The sequence below is a fragment of the Lithobates pipiens genome, unplaced genomic scaffold (assembly GCF_037356315.1).
Source record: "Lithobates pipiens isolate NorthernLeopardFrog02 unplaced genomic scaffold, aLitPip1_a1.2 Scaffold_3, whole genome shotgun sequence".
Classification (NCBI taxonomy): Eukaryota; Metazoa; Chordata; class Amphibia; order Anura; family Ranidae; genus Lithobates; species Lithobates pipiens.
Window position 1 is genome coordinate 101490602 of NW_027507790.1, and position 14829 is coordinate 101505430.

Here is a 14829-nt window from a genome sequence, read left to right on the forward strand (position 1 = left end):
GTAACTATGTCTGGCTAGCATGATGGATTCACTCCAAAGATTGCACCTTGTGGCAGGGCTAAAAACAGATCGAAAGATGATGGGAGTCTGTCCACATGGGCCCCAAGTGGCACACTACATCTGGTGGCAGGCTACGGGTGGAAAGTGGCACACTGCAACTTTTGGCAGGATACGGGTGGCAAGTGGCACACTGCATCTGGTAGCAGGCTATGGGTGGCAAGTGGCACACCGCATCTGGTGACAGGCTATGGGTGGCAAGTGGCACACTTCCACTTGGTGGCAGTAGATGGGTGGCAAGTAGAACACTGCATCTGGTGGCAGGCTACAGGTGGCAAGTGGCACACTACTTCTGGTGGCAGGCTACGGGTGGAAAGTGGCACACTGCATCTGGTGGCAAGTGGCACACTGCATCTGGTGGCAGGCTATGGGTGGCAAGTGGCACACTGCAACTTGTGGCAGGATACGGGTGGCAAGTGGCACACTGCAACTGGTGGCAGGATACGGGTGGCAAGTGGCACACTGCAACTGGTGAATGAATGAATGAAATACTTGTATAGCGCACAACGCGAACTGAATCGCCTCTAGGCGCTGTGGCGAGCTTTGATCATCTGCTAAAAGAGGAAGGTCTTGAGTTTTTTCCTAAAAGTCAGGTGATTTTCTTCCAGGCGGATGTTGATTGGTAGAGCATTCCATAGCCAAGGCCCTTGGACAGCGAATCTCAGATCCCCCTTGGATTTATAGCGGGCTTTGGGCATGAGGAGGAGGTTTTTGTTTGGTGATCGAAGACTGCGGTTTGGTGTGTAATGATTTATTTTCTCCATTAGGTATTGCGGAGCTTCTCTATGCACGCATTTGTGGGTGAGGCAAAGGGTCTTGAACGTGATCCGATTTTTTACGGTTAGCCAATGTAAGCTCCTCAGCGAAGGAGAGATGGATTCCAGGTTTTTTTTCCTGTTATCAGCCTTGCCACCGTGTTTTGGATCAGTTGTAATTGCGCAAGTTGATATTGTGGTAATCCTATGTAAAGCAAGTTTGCATAGTCCAGTCATGAATTAATGATTGTTCCAACTACCACTGCTTTGTCATTCTTTGGGATAAAAGGGATGAGTCTGCGAAGCATGTGCAGCAGATGGTGAGATCCACTGATTACAGATCCTATTTGCGCATCCATTGACATTTGTGCGTCTAAAATAACCCCGAGACTCTTCGCTTTGGTCTTTGGGAAAATAGTCTGCCCAAAGACGGTTGGTGGAGACCAGGAGGTTTTGGTTGCGGGCTTATGATTTGGGTGTAAGATAAGAAGCTCTGTCTTTGATTCGTTCAGCTGGAGGGAGTTGGTGGTCATCCAGTCCTCTATTGATTTGAGGCAGTTTTCAAGTTGTTGGTGATCTTTTTTTCCATTGATCCGGAAATAAAGTTGCGTGTCGTCAGCGTAAGAGTGGAAGCAGAGATCTGAGCATCTGATGATTTGAAGGAGTGGGCGAATGTAAATGTTAAAGAGAACGGGTGATAAAGGGGAGCCTTGAGGGACTCCGCAGGTGACAGCCCGAGTTTCGGAGAGGAATTTTCCTAGTTTCACTGTCTGTGACCGATTTCCTAGGAAGGACGCGAACCATTGGAGATCTATGTCTTGGACTCCGGCTACTTCTGTGAGGCGGACGAGTAGAGTATTGTGATCTACTGTATCAAACGCTGCACTTAGGTCTAGCAGTATGAGGAGACACGGCTCTCCGTCATCTGCTGCTTCGAGGGCGTCATCCCAAATCTTGAGGAGAGCTGTTTCTGTTCCATGACCCGGGCGGAAGCCTAATTGCAGCGGGTCCAGGAGTTTGTGAGTATCCAGGTGGAGTTGTAGCTGATGTACTACAGCTTTCTCCATGATCTTAGAAATGGTGTTGAGGCTTGTAATTGGCCTATGGTTGTTTGGATCCTGAGGGTCCAGGTTTGGTTTCTTGAGCAGAGGTTTGACGATGCCTTGTTTGAGGATGCTGGGAACAATCCCTTCGTGGAATCATCGGTTTATAAGGTGGGTTATTGTTGGAGTCATGATGACTGGTGGCAGACTACGGGTGGCAAGTGGCACACTACATCTTGTGGCAGGCTACGGGGGCCAAGTGGCACACTACATCTGGTGGCGGGCTATGGGTGGCAAATGGCACACTGCATCTGGTGGCAAACTATGGGTGGCAAGTGGCACACTGCATCTGGTGGCAGGATAGGGGTGGCAAGTGGCACACTGCATCTGGTGGCAAGCTATGGGTGGCAAGTGGCACACTGTAACTGGTGGCAGGATACAGGTTGCAAGTGGCACACTGCAACTGGTGGCAGGATACAGGTTGCAAGGGGCACACTGCAACTGGTGGCAGACTACGGGTGGCAAGGGGCACACTGCAACTGGTGGCAGGCTACGGGTGCCAAGTGGCACACTGCAACTGGTGGCAGGCTACGGGTGCCAAGTGGCACACTACATCTGGTGGCAGGCTACAGGTGCCAAGTGGCACAGTGCATCTGGTGGCAGGCTATGGGTGGCAAGTGGCACACTACATCTGGTGGCAGGATACGGGTGGCAAGTGGCACACTGTATCTGCCGGCAAGTGACACGCTCAGGGTTCCTACTGATTCTGCATTATGGTGAGTTGAACTATTTTATGATATATTATAATGTGATAATAGAAATAATGTGATTTGCTCATCCCGACACCATACCTAGCATGGTGTGTGGATGATTTATGTGCTAACATCAGCCATTCACCTGCCAAATTCCCTGAGACTACATAGCCCCCCCCCCTCATTTTTTAGGGGGAGTTGGGTTTCCCCGAATTGTAGTCTGGAAATGTGGTCACCCTAAACGCGACAAGTGTTTTTTTTTTTTTCTGCCAAAAGCCTACTGCCAGGTGGAAAAGCATTCAGGGGAGCTGGGCAAACACCCTGTGTGCATGGAGCCTAGCTTGTACTTGAAGTGCTGGCAGGAATGATGAGGCCTCTCTGACATTCTAGTTTGGGATCCGTCAGCAGCCAGGCACCCGGCATCTTTATGGTGAGCTCCGCCATGATTGTGGAGTCCATCCTCAGGACTGTCTACATCCCCCTTCTCCATTCCATAGTGACGTCACGTCATTCCTCCACACCCGCTCAATGATCACAATCTGGCGCTGCTGTAACCTCCTTCGGAAGCGTTTCTAGGCGAGCGCAGAAAATCCCAGCCTATCGGAGAAAAGAACGGCTTCCAGCATTCTACGGTTTCCACGACAACGGCTGCCGGAATATCCGGCGTTCCGGGGTTGCTAGGAGACGCAGATTCGAAGTTTGCAGAGCGGACTCTTTGGTTGTAACTGTAAAAGTTTTCATCTGGCTGTGAGCTGTGTGCAGACTGAGCGACGGGACGGTAAGTGAGCCTTTACTTTATTATACGGAGAGGAGAGGTAGGTAGGAGAAACCTTTCAGATTACACAGCGGCTGGGAGACAATAGAGCTTCAATGGAGCTGCTCTGTCCGTTCCTGTACATCAGAACAGTATAACGTTCTAATTATACTGCATGGCTGGCAGGACTGTGATCACCTACCCCCCAACTGTCCCTGATTCCGAGGGACTGTCCCCCTGATTTGGAGCAATGTCCCTCTGTCCCTCATTGCTCCTCATTTGTCCCTCATGTTGGTCTGATCTTTATTGATGTTTAGAAAATGCACTTTTTATCTTTCAAAAAGTGTTTTCCAGTGCTAAACCTTTCATCTGATTTCTAAATTGCTGCACTTGTAAATTCCAAAAAGCAATATAAAGGAATAGTAGTCCTAAAAAAAAAAGCACTTGTGGGTTTAATGAACCTTTTTTGGTTAATTCTCCTTTAAGGGGGTGTGACAGGGGGCGTGTCCTATGCCTTCATACATTTGCTAGTAGGTGTCCCTCATTCCCATCTCAAAATGTTTTCAAGGTTTGTAAGTAAGGATGAGCTCAGGCGTGTTCGCATGGACCACGTGGAGAGCCTGCCAGGAAGTGGGCGCAGCGCTGCGCTAATCACAGACATTGAGACATTTCTCGATCTCTGGAGCCGCACATCGGGGCAATGTCTCACTGCCTGTGATTAGCGCAGCGCTGCGCCCACTTCCTGGCAGGCTCTGCACATGGTCCGTGTGAACACGCCTGAGCTCATCCCTATTTGTAAGCATGGGGTAGGTTGGGGATCTTTGCAGTTTTTTTGAAAATGTATTCCAACAGACCTCCTTTTATTTTCTTTACAATGGCAGAGCTTATTCTAAAAATTGCAGCACTTGGAGTGAGACCAGCGGACATCCCCCTCATGACTTCCTGGAGCAAGTAATGATCACCACCAAGCAGTAAGGGATCATTCACACCAGATGCATGGTCAGCACATTCCCAACGCATGGCAATCCAAAACAAAAAGTAATGGTTCCCTATGAATGCAGTTCACACCATTGCGCTGCATTTGCCTAGCACAATGCGACACAATGCATGCAAATGGTCAAAAGAGTGCATAAACGTAATACACTGCAAAACAAACGGGGGGGTGGGGTGCATGTAAAGCTATGGCCATGCATTACAAAGATGCAACATGCATGTGATGTGATATAAATGAGCCCTAAAAGTGGTAACTCATCACCAGATGGGAGGACCCAAAAATCACAGGTCAGTGTGTGTATAATAGAGTATTCCCAAGTCACCTCAGTCCACGTCCCCCCAATCCTGACTTCTTGAATCCAGTCCTCTTACAGCATTTTCATGAATATTCCTGGAAGCGCACGGGGTGGAGCTTGGGCACTGACATCACACATTGTTGCTCAGCTCGTGTGCCGGCTTTTAAGTCTTTTTTTAAGTCTTTTTTTACATTTCTCCAGTAAAGGTTCCAAACAATTCCCCCGCCGTTGGAGTTTCTCCTAGGAATATTCTTGAAAATGCTGTGACAGTTTCCAGAAGCCTATAATGCCAGAAGCCGCAGGATGTGGACTGGGCATGACCTGGGTCTCCTCTATAACATACACATACTGGCCTCGGTCTTACCATCCAGTGAGCAACCAGTTATACTTCATAAAATAAAAACCCCAAATTATAGCATTAATAATAGCAACACAGCCGCTGACACAAATCTCCTGGCAAAAAGACAAAATAACATAAATCACAACGTGCAACACTAAAAATGTAGTCCCAATGTTCGAGGAAATTTGATATCTCAATAAAAACAGTCCAATAGGTGTACACACGATCAGAAATTCTGCCAGCAAAAGTCAGGTGTGAGCTTTTGGTCAGAAATTGCGATCGTGTGTACACTCCATCGGACTTTTGCTGGCAGAATTCCAGCCAGCAAAAGATTGAGAGCATGTTCCGATCGGAAATTCGGATTGCCTGTACAAATTCCGACGCTCAAAATTCCTACGCATGCTCGGAAACAATTCGAAGCATGCTCGGAAGCATTGAACTTCACCATGTTCTTGACGGTCGAAAGTTCAGAGAACTTTTGTGTGACTGTGTGTATGCAAGCCAAACCATCCAAGTTTTTTTTCCGGCTCATGTGTACGGGGCATAAGTCCACACAAAGGGAAGTGCTGGGAAGAATCCGTCACCAAAAAGGAAAGGTTCACACCAGTGTTAATTTCATTGACTAAAACATTTTATTTGACTAAATGGATACTATTTAGGTCGACTAAAATACGACTAAAACAATTGAGATGACTAAAATATGACTTAAACTGAAATGGCATTTTAGTCAAAAGACATGCTGTGTAAACACGATCAGAATTTCCGACAACAAATGTTCGATGTGAGCTTATTGTCGGAAATTCCGACCATGTGTAGGCTCCATCCGAAATTTGCTGTTGGAATTTCTGACAACAGATGTTTGAGAGCTGGATCTCAGATTTTGTTGTCGGAAATTCCGAGCATGTGTAGAAAATTTCCGACACACAAAATTCCACGCATGCTCGGAATCAAGCAGAAGAGCCGCACTGGCTATTGAGCTTCATTTTTCTCAGCTCATCGTACGCATTGTACGTCACCGCGTTCTTGGCGAATTTACGACAACATTTTTGTAACCGTATGTATGCAAGACAAGCTTGAGCCAACATCCGTCGGAAAAAAATCCACGGTTTGATTGTCAGAAATTCAGATCGTCTGTATGCGGTATGAGACTAAAACCAAATTTGACTTCCAAATTAACACCGGTCTGTAGTGCATGTTCATACCTCAATACCACAAATAATAGCATATTAGATTTTTCACTACAGTAGTTTATAATAAGTTTGGAAATTGTAGAGATTACAATTTATTTACACCCATTTGATTTTAGAAGACTAAAGTGAGTTTTTGTCGGCTACAGCGAGTTTTAGTCTGCCAAAACGTAGGGCATTTTAGTCGACTAAAATGTACTGGAGCTTTAGTCGAATAAATACGACTAAAACAAAAACATTTGCAGAAGACTAAAATGGGACTAAAACTAAAATGCTATTTTAGTCCTAAGACTAATGCCGCGTACACACAATCGGATTTTCCGACAACAAAACCTTGGATTTTTGTTTGAAGGTTGTTGGCTCAAACTTGTCTTGCATACACACAGTCACACAAATGTTTGCCAAAAATTCTGAATGTGAGAACGCGGTGCCATACAACACGTATGATGAGCCGAGAAAAAGGAAGTTGAAAAGCCAGTGCGGTTCCTTCTGCTTGATTCCGAGCATGCGTGGACTTTTGTGCGACAGACTTGTGTACACACAATCAGACTTTCCGACAAGTTTTGTTAGCAGCAAATTTGAGAACCTGCTAGCCAACATTCGTTGGTGGAAATTCCGACTGCAAATGTTCGATGGAGCATACACACGGACTTCCCGACAGCAAGCTTACATCCAACATTTCCCGTCGGAAAATCCGACCATGTATACGCGACATAAGGCTAAAACTGAATCGAACATTTGCAGCCAAAATAAACACTGGTTCACACTGACTCTTACCCCAATGTGTGGACTACTTAATCAAAAGCAGTCAAACACGCTTGAAAATCCTCCACTTAGATTTCACCATACATGGAGAGATAGATTGTATGAACACCAATAGGATCCTCCTTAAGCCTCATACATACGATCAGACTTCCATCAGACTTTTCTGTGGATTTTTGTCTGAATGGGCATTGGCCGTAAACTTGTTCTGCATACACACGGCAGAACATTCTCAGCCAACTTTCACCAAATCACATGTTTTTTCAGCTCTTTACCGACACACTTTGGGCAACTTCTGCTATTGTTGGCTGATGTTTAGCATTGGTTCTGAGCCATGCGTGTTTGTACTTTAGACTTTAGTCCGATGGACTTGTGTACACACGATCGGATTATTCTTTGTTGTTGAAAAGTTTGAGCGAACATTTGTCCATTGAAAAAGCAACAATTGTCCGATGGAGCATACAGACAGTCAGATTCTCCAATAATATAGGTCTGTCGGACCGTTGTTGTTGAAAAGTACGATCGTGTGTATGGGCCTTAAGACAGACTCTTATCACGTCAGGACATCATGTTATCAGGTATAAAAAACGTAATTGCACAGTTTTACTGTCAAGTGAATTTATTAAGAATACAGCAAAGTCCAGAATACTCACAAAAAACGCAGTAAAAAACGCATTTCAATCCAATAAAAACGATCAATGTTTCCATCCAGTGTGATAGCCGGCTGTCGAGCTTGCCAATGTCACGTAACCCATATACTTCATGCCATTGGTCACTACTTGCCCTGGGAACCCACTATGGGGGGTTCTGGTGGTCTCTTTCCAAGCACTGCAATTCTAAAGCCACGTACACACGTAGCCATCTGTCCGACGTTCTTAGTCTGGCGGACTTCCCGCCAGACTGTCCGTCGGACTTTCCGAACGGGCTACTTGCCCACACACGGCACTTTTTCAGCAGACTAATACAGCCTACTAAGTCCGCCATACTATCCACCCTACTTTTGAAATGAACGGACTCGCCCACACACGCGGAGGAAAGTCCGCTCATTTCGAGCGCGTCTCCAGGTAGGCGGGGCCCGCGAAGGATACGTCGCAGTCCCCGCCGCCTGGTATGGACTTAAAGGGGAACCCCAACGCCGAAAAAAAATCGGCGTGGGGTCCCCCAAAGTCCACAACAGAACCTTGTCCGAGCACGCTACCCCGCCGGCCAGGAAAGGAGGGGCGAGCGAGCGCCCCCTCCTGAGCCGTACCAGGCCGCGTGCCCTCAACATGGGGGGTGCCTTGGGGAAGGGGGGGCCGTGTGGCCCCCCCACCCCAAAGCACCTTGTCCCCATGTTGATGAGGACAAGGGCCTCTTCCCGACAACCCTGGCAGTTGGTTGTCGGGGTCTGCGGGTGGGGGGCTTATCGGAATCCGGGAGCCCCCTTTAATAAGGGGGCCCCCGGATACCGGCCCCCCAACCTTATGTGAATGAGTATGGGGTACAATGTACCCCTACCCATTCACCTGTAAAATAAAGTACAAAAAAAAACACAACACACAAGATAAAATAATTTATTGCACAGCTCCGGGGGTCTTCCGTCTTCGGGGGTCTTCTCGCCGGACTCCTCCGCTATCTTCTTGTAGCTCTTTTACTAGTGGAGGAGCCCGGCATTCTTCTTCGTCGCCGCGGCCTCTTCTTCCGACTTCGGGGGTCTTGTCCCCCTCTTCGGTTCTTCTGCCGGGCCACCGCGCCTTCTTATAGCTCTTTTACAGGCGGTGGCCCGGTCTTCTGTCGCCGCCGCCGCCGCCGCCTTCCGTTCTTCTTCTTCTTCTCCTTCTTCTCCTGGAGATGTTGACTCGACGTTCTCTCCGGCCGCAATGCCAGGGACGCGCTGCGCTGCGACTTACATAGGGACAAGGGGCGGTGTCACATGGGTTGGTGTCACATGGGTTGATGTCACATGGCGACAGTACCAGCATCCTCCGGGACTGTGACATCGTAAGGGGGCGGGGTCACCATGTGACATCAACCCATGTGACACCGCCCCTTGTCCCTATATAAGTCGCAGCGCGTCCCTGGCATTACGGCCGGAGAGAACGCCGAGTCAACATCTCCAGGAGAAGAAGGAGAAGAAGAACGGAAGGCGGCGACAGAAGACCGGGCCACCGCCTGTAAAAGAGCTATAAGAAGGCGCGGTGGCCCGGCAGAAGAACCGAAGAGGGGGACAAGACCCCCGAAGTCGGAAGAAGAGGCCACGGCGACGAAGAAGAATGCCGGGCTCCTCCGCTAGTAAAAGAGCTACAAGAAGATAGCGGAGGAGTCCGGCGAGAAGACCCCCGAAGACGGAAAACCCCCGGAGCTGTGCAATAAATTATTTTATCTTGTGTGTTGTGTTTTTTTTTTTGTACTTTATTTTACAGGTGAATGGGTAGGGGTACATTGTACCCCATACTCATTCACATAGGGTGAGTGGCCGGTATCCGGGGGCCCCCTTATTAAAGGGGGCTCCCGGATTCCGATAAGCCCCCCGCCCGCAGACCCCGACGGCCAGGGTTGTCGGGAAGAGGCCCTTGTCCTCATCAACATGGGGACAAGGTGCTTTGGGGTGGGGGGGCCGCGCGGCCCCCCCTTCCCCAAGGCACCCCCCATGTTGAGGGCACGCGGCCTGGTGCGGCTCAGGAGGGGGGGGCACTCGCTCACCCCTCCTTTCCTGGCCGGCCGGGTAGCGTGCTTGGACAAGGGTCTGTTGTGGACTTGGGGGGACCCCCACGCCAATTTTTTTCGGCGTTGGGGTTCCCCTTTAAGTCCATACCAAGTGGCGGGGCCAGTGGCGTCTCCTTCGCGGGCCCCGCCTACCTGGAGACCCGCTCGAAATGAGCGGACTTTTCTCCGGGCGGGAAAAGTCCGCTCATTTCAAAAGTACGGCGGACTGGCGCACACACGGCCGGATTGTCTGCCGAAATGCGAGTCCGGCGGGAAGATTGGAGTGTAAAACTACATTCTAAGTCCGCCGTACTTTCGGGTCAAAAAAGTATGCCGAAGGCTACACACGGGGGGATTGTCCGGCGGACTTGAGTTTGCCGGACTTTTCCACCCGCTTGTTTGATCGTGTGTACGCGGCATAAATTATTTGAAGGTCTACATTGATTATATTCTGTTACCATGCTGCTTTAGTGTGAATTATATTAGTACAGACTTCATTACTTCTTTATATTGTTTGTCCATTTGATGATAAAGTGGGTCCATCATGGGGCACAAGCCAGCATTACAAAATCACATTATTATCTTGAATAGCAGTTATCTGCAGTAAAAAAAAAGACTGTTTCTTAGCCTCCTCTGCCTGCCTAGATGACCCTATGTTCACACCTATGCATTTTTTAATGTAGAGTTTTTGGAAAGGGTTAGGGACTTTTTTCCCGCGATTTGCAGCTAATAGACTTCAATGGAGCTGCACCATAGTTACATAGTTAGTCGGGTTGAAAAAAGACACAAGTCCATCCAGTTCAACCATAAAAAATAAATAAATAAATAAATAAAAGAAACGCAAGTGGTGCATTTGTGATTTTTTTTTTATGTGTTTTGCAGTTCTTATTTTACCACTGTATATAGCTGGTTTCTAAGCAGGGGGTGAGTAAGCCGGCCACCATGTCCTTAGCAAGCGACAAGTCATCAGCTGTTAGCTTAATGTTTAAAAAAATAAAACATTTGCCGGAAAAAACATTTGTGCAAAAAATGGCATGGCCCCCCCCCCCCCCCCCCAGGTACATACCAGGCCCTTTGGGTCTAGTATGGATTTGGAGGGGACCCATCCAAGAAAAAAAAATAGCGTGGGGTTCCCCCCCCAAAATCCATGCCAGACCCTTATCTGAGCATGCAGCCTGGCAGGTCTGGAAAGGGAGAGGACTAGTGAGCGCCCGTCCCCCTCCTGAACCGTATCAGGCCACATGCCCTCAACATGGGGAGGGGTCGCTGCCAAAGCACCTTGCCCCCATGTTGCCAGCCTCTTCCCGACAACCCTAGCTGGCTCTTCCCACCGCCTCCTCCTCGAGCTGTCTCTTCCCGCTGTTTTTTCCTTCCCACCGTCTCTTCCTCAAGCTGTCTCTTCCTGCCATCTTCTTCTCACCATCTCCTCCTTAAACTGCCTCTTCCTGCTGTCTTCTCCTTCCCATTATCTTCCCTTCAAGCTGTTTCTTCCCTCCACACTTTCTTTCTGCTGCTGTCTTCTTCCTCGCCGCCGGTTACCCACAATTTTTTTTTTAAAGCCGCTCTTGTTCTGTTGATCTCTTCATCTGTTTTGTTGCTGCCTGCTCTCTGCCGACTCTTATGCCGCGTACACACGACCAGACTTATGTCCGACAGACTTTCGACGGAGTTCTGCCGGAGTTCTGACAGAGTTCTGACGGACTTTCCGAATGAGCGGACTTGGCCACACACAATCACACCAAACTCAGACGGATTCGAACGTGATGACGTACGACTGGACTCGAATAAGGAAGTTCATAGCCAGTAGCCAATAGCTGCCCTAGTGTCGGTTTTAGTCCGTCGGAATAGCATACACACGAGCGAATTTTTCGGTAGGAACTGGGTCCGGCAGAGTTCTGGCGGAAAAATTTGAAGCATGTTCCATTTCTAAAGTCTGTCAGACTTTTGCGAATCAAAAGTCCGTTGCAGCCCACACACGATCGAATGGTCTGCCGGAATCATTCCGTCAGACTTTGGATGTTGAAAAGTCCGCTCGTGTGTACGGGGCTTTATATAACCATGGTGCATGGCCACCCGGTGACATCACTCGGAGAGCCTGCCCCTTGTGACACTATCATGTTAAATTGTTCAGGAGAGGTTGTAAAACATTCTGTGTACATTAAGTCTAAAATTTGAAAGTTATTGCAAAGCTTAATTTATTAAATTCATGAAAATAGCAAACATGTTATACTTACTAGCGCTGTAATTGGATAGAGCGGGCCCGAAACTCCTCTTCTGGGGTCCTCCGCTGACGCTGTCTTCTCCTCCTCTTCTCCGGGTGCCCCCACACCAAGCTACTTGCTATTCGTTCTTATGCCACGTACACACATTCAGATTTTCGGATGGCAAATGTTCGATGTGAGCTTGTTGTCGGAAAGTCCGACCGTGTGTAGGCTCCATCAAACATTTGCTGTCGGAATTTCCTCCAACAAACCTTTGATAGCATGTTCTCAAATTTTACATAACCAAGGTCCATTGCACTAAAAAGCAAGAGTATGTACCATACAATTCTGCTCTAAAATGTTGTTATTAGGGATGCACCGAATGGGTTTTTTGGTGCCGAAACCGATACCGAAAATGAAAAATACACTAGGCCGAAAACCGATACCGAAACAGCACCAAAACTGAAAATGGCTTTTTTTTATATATTAAAAAAAAAATTATTTATATAAAATTGCCTTATAGTATTATTCATTATAGTATTCATATTCAACTGAATCATTAATTTTATGAATAAAAGAATAGTCCTGTAATGTAAAATAACAGTACTTTAATAAAGCAACCCAAATAAATTGGACAGTGGACACAGAAGATAAAATCATAAAATCAAGTAAAATCCTAAATTTTTATTATAAGTTACTACAGCATATCCTGCAGTGTAGACTGCAGTCAGTGCACATTGAACCATAACAACAAAATAAATAACAAAAAAAGAAATAAAATAATATAAAATAAAATGAATAAGTCTAAGAAGACTTAAAGTCTAAAGCCGCGTACACACGGGCGGATTGTATGGCCTACTTAGTCCGTCATACAATCCGACGGACAGTCCGTCCTACTTTCGAATGAACGGACTTGACCACACACGGATGCACAAACAGTCCGTCGAAAGCTTGCGCGATGACGTGTACAGCACGTACGACGGGACTAGAAATAGGAAGTCCAATACACAGCAATGCAACCTTCCGCCGTGTAAATCCTTTCTGAGCATGCGCCATTCTTAGTCCGTCGAACTAGCCTACTCACGAGCGGATTGTCCGCTGAAACCAAAGTCTGACGGACAGTATTACGGAAATTCCGAAATACTTAGTACGCCAGACTGCACGCTGAAAAAGTCCGCTGAAGCCCACACACGAGCGGACTGTCCACTGAAATGTGTTTCGGCGGACTAAGTAGGCCATACAATCCGCCCGTGTGTACGCGGCCTTAGACTTTATTAATTTTCAACTTAAATCAGAAGAACTAGTAGTAATTCAGTTCTCTCTCCCTAAGGTGTCAGCAGCTGCATGTGCGATAAAAGTGTATGTATGAAAATTAAGAATGGCCTCATAAAGTAATAAATTAGAAATTAAATTTACATCATGCACCATCATCCCAATTATATATGGAATAAATGTTTGGAAATTCTGGTCTCCGGCCAGAAACATCAAGAGAGAATGCGAGCAGGGGGACTATTGCGGTGCACATTAAACATTTATATAAATTGAAAAAACAAAAGAGAAGAAAAATATAAAATAAGATTTTATCGTTTATTAAAAATAAAAACATTTTGCAATGCAACATATCAATAACACATGGGGAAGGTGTAGTATTTCGACTAGTTTCGCTTTTCAGCTTCTTCAGGAAATACATGCATCTAGGGATATATACATAAATCACAATTAGATCAATAAAAACTGTATGAAGTAACCTTCAATAACGACACAGAAAAAAATGGAGAAAAGAGCGATTGTACAATACATATCAAAATTTAGCAGAGTCTTACCCAGACGCCTTAGCCCCAGGGTAGCTCAGACATACCGGGGGGAGGAGCCTCCCCCGGCGACTGGGAGGGGTATTGACCCCGACACAAGCCGATATCTAAATATATGGAAACATTGGTATTAAACTCACTAATTTAAAAATTATAACCCCAAAACCTTTCACAAGTAGTGACCTTGTGTGAGATACAGGTGTATTATCACAATTGGATGATTGTGGAAGATATTCATAAACGGTGATAGGGACCATACATAAAAATACCCAGTGAGAATAAAACCACTGAGTGAAAGATTTTGGGGAAGTGAAGATAAGAAAGGGAAACGAAATCACGATAAAGAAAGGGGAAAAAAAAAAAAAAAAACAAGGTGAAAGTAAATGAAAGAAGTTTGATAAAAAAGTAAAGATAATATCCACCGTGAACTCGTGAATGGTGAGTCTACTAGCATATATATTCAAAAACGTGCATAGTGTAAGATTCAAAATAGCGAAAGGTGCACAATAATGAAGAGTGAAGTGGACAAGAATTAACCTATTAGAAAAGGGGCACGAAGGAAAAGTGAATATTGGTGAAAAACTGCAAGGGCAGGTACCAAATATAAATTAAATATAATTACCCATATAAGGCTACGAATGTTTTTCTATAGGGTCCGGAAAAAGGAATGGGGCTCACCACCACTGAATGGGTGGAAAATTTAGCCTCCTTGGTGTGATCGGCGTGTGGAATGAGGAAACTCGAGTGTAACAAGACACTGGAGAATGAGTAGTTTTCTGCATAAACAATGGTAATAGATTAATCCTATTACATCCAATAACGGGTAATATGTTAAATATAGGTCCCAATGGTACCCCACCTCGACTATATTCACTCACCGATCATCATATCACCATCTATCACCATCTGAATTCTCCGGATCCCTTCGGCGTGTCAGGATAGCGGTAGATACCGCCCATTTATACCCCTCAACCCCACTAATGGACGCCAGCACCGTATCACCGGTGCATAGCGTCGAGGGGTCGCTAAATAACAATGTAGACTAGTCTGTTTCTGGAAGTCTCCGCCCATATCTAGAACACAGTGTGGTATAGTGTATAGTACTGGAATATGTAGACAGCCACAGATACAGGACATACAGTTTTGTACATGCAGCGGGCTGAAAGCTTAGGGAGAGACATAGTTTGGCCCAA

At 46.6% G+C, this 14829-nt stretch overlaps 1 protein-coding gene across 1 annotated transcript in view; it reads left to right on the forward strand.

Annotated features, from left to right (window-relative positions):
• The first annotated feature begins 3134 nt into the window (after positions 1–3134).
• The window catches only part of LOC143940588 (uncharacterized), a 54833-nt gene continuing 43138 nt past the window's right edge, over positions 3135–14829 (forward strand). The window contains exon 1 of the mRNA XM_077462106.1: positions 3135–3385. The gene's annotated coding sequence lies outside the window, so the exon portion shown is untranslated. The remainder of the gene's footprint in view (positions 3386–14829) is intronic.